This window comes from Olea europaea, unplaced genomic scaffold (genome assembly GCF_002742605.1).
Source record: "Olea europaea var. sylvestris unplaced genomic scaffold, O_europaea_v1 scaffold996, whole genome shotgun sequence".
NCBI classification, from domain to species: Eukaryota; Viridiplantae; Streptophyta; class Magnoliopsida; order Lamiales; family Oleaceae; genus Olea; species Olea europaea.
The window spans coordinates 134,339-137,038 of NW_019268474.1; the positions used below are offsets into that span (position 1 = coordinate 134,339).

The following is a 2,700-nucleotide window of genomic DNA, read 5'->3' on the forward strand; positions in this document are numbered from 1 at the left end:
TCCGTGTCAATTGCTTCTTTTGCTTCATGTAATTGTCTCCTGTGTATGGTTAGAGTAATAAATCATAATTAAGTTTTGTGATTAAAACAAAAGATCTTGCCCATTATTATAAACGCAGTCACTTCGTGAGATAAAAATAATTATCCGAATTGCTGTTGGGTATTTTTTTGCTTGTCCTTTTTCTTATTTGTTTTGTCCATTCGTCCTATACTTAGCCCCCGTTTGATCCCCATTAAATTTCATTTTTCTTTATTCTATTTTTAATCACACAATTTTTCATAAAATAATATTCCACGTAAATCGAAAACCTTATCTTTTCTTTCAACCACTCATTTTTCAAAAAAAATACTATTTCACCCATTAATTTTTCAACGTAATGGGAAACAGGGGCTTAATTTTCAGCTCTTATGTTATTTTCTGGGAAAGTTTTTTATTATTTCTATTTTGCGATGATTCTCAGAAAGAAAGGCTTTTTAACGACATTATACCATTACATGATAGTTGGTTCCAGTTATAATTTGTAAGTACCTTTCTTCACTGTCGTCGTTATAAGCGTCTCTCTCTCCCTCTCTTTGTTTTTTGTTTTCTAGTTCCATTTTTTTTTTTATCATTTACCTTAGGGAATAATTTATGATTTTATTATACGGGGTGATTAATTGAATTTTGAAATATTTTGTTTTAAAATTCTAGTTTAGTACTATGTTTAATTGTTAGAATTCAGTTATTGCTGCGTTTTTATTTTTCTGTGGAAGTGGAAATGGAAATGAATCCTAATGTTTGATAGAAATAAATAGAAATTCCAAAAATAATTTCAGCAAATTCTTCAAATTATAAAAGTTAGAATAGTGTTTAATAAATAATTTTCTCAGTGTGTTTTTACGAGCTTTTGCATTTCTTTTGGAATAACCTTGTGTCATAAATGGTCCGCTTCATCGATTTAAACTCATTTGGGCACCCTCTGCTTAAACTTAGTTTTAAGAATGAATTTTAACTAATGATGTGATAATAATGTTAAGAGTAGACGTCCCTTCTTAATAGACCCTCGTTGCGAGGTGATATAGGTATTGGGGCGGGGTACTTCTATTTGAACAACCTAATCGGAAGATTGATTCCATAAAGTCACCTAGTTAAAAATATAAAATGTTGTGGACGTCAAATTTGATGGGACGATATATTGTAACAATTACTTGGGAATTTCACATCATATTCTAAAAAGTCTGCTTTAATAAGTACATTGAGCACCTTTATTTACAAGTCGATTTTAAGGAAAGAGTTTTTCGTGATGTAATTTCTTATCTATGATGTACTAAAAAGTTGGAAATATTGGTCTCGAGTTTTTGTACTATCAGATTCTTTCTTTCTCCTAATGATACTAAATCCCTGTTTGATTTAACTAAAAATGTAAGTCTAATTTAACCATTAATTTTCACTATACATTTTAATTAGATACAAAAAATTCATCAACTTTTCAACCAAAATGAGTGATATGTTCTGTCCAAATCATCAAAACACTTTCCGGACAGATTTATTGTATGAATAACAGCAATTCAGCAAACCTGCTTAAAGCATACACTAAACTCAAGCATGCATCCGCTGTTTCTCTATCAACGTCATTCTTCTCTATTATCTTTTTCCAGATTACTTAATTTATAGTCTAAACCAGCTCCATATTTTCAGGCCTCAAGCCGACGCCTCCATTCGTATTTCATTTTGGCTGGAAATGTGTTTAACAATGGCCTACAACAATTTATGTAGTAAGTCTTTAAATCGATCGCAAAATACTTATACAATAAAATCCCCACAGTGAGAAGTGTTGAAGGTTGCATGCTCTTCATCGAAAGAATAGATTAGACATGAGAGGTGAAATTTTATTACCTTATTGCAGGGTCGAAGAAGGTGGAAAGAAAAGTATAATACCCGACATAAAAAAAATGTCCCGACCATTCGAGAAGCACGGGAATGCCTACCTGCAAAGCAAAACCAAAGTACAAGGCCTCTTTAACTGTAGTAAAATAATTGGTGTTGATCATCTAGCTGTGACTACTGGATGATGTTAGATAATGACAAAATGTTCAATAACGAAGATTGGATAAAATTGAATAATATTAAGAATGAAAAAGAGTTAAAATCTTGTTTACTATATTGTGTAATTTTGTCGAATTCAAAAGAATGAGAAATTAGTGATAGGTATGTTGTTTGTGTATGAAATTAAGGTTTATGTTTTGCTAAAAATATATCATGTATAATCTGTACATGTCAAATTTTTGCCTTGACTTTGTAAATCTAGTTATGCCGGAGGTTGAGGAATTTTTGTTGTTGGAATTGCTTGTTATGAAAAAAGCTTGAGGGATTATTATTATTATTATGAAAAATGATTAACTAATGAATAAGTATTATTTATGGGATATTCTTATAGCTAGAGGTTTTATACAATGACTAGAAGAAGCCTAGGCTGCCTAGCAAAAATTTAAAAATTTGATCGTCTAAAGTTTTAAAATGTGCTTGCACTAAATAATTTTCCTGGCTCTGCCCCTGCCAGCGTCACTTTTTTTCAGTAATTTTCCTTTCCTTTCCCTTGTCCCTTTCATCTGTCATCGTTTTCGTTTTCTATCCCACATTTTTCTTTCTTTCGCAGGTTTGGTTTCTTCTTCTCTATTAGCTTTTCTAAATTTCTACTCTACTTTGTTCCACCAAGAAAAT

General features: G+C 31.1%; 1 long non-coding RNA gene across 1 annotated transcript; it reads left to right on the top strand.

Annotated features, from left to right (window-relative positions):
- The first annotated feature begins 1,674 nt into the window (after positions 1-1,674).
- LOC111392910 lies at positions 1,675-1,924 on the top strand. The gene is made up of 2 exons (XR_002702348.1): positions 1,675-1,754; positions 1,886-1,924. It is a non-coding gene; the product is annotated as an uncharacterized LOC111392910 (long non-coding RNA).
- Positions 1,925-2,700: the final 776 nt, after the last annotated feature.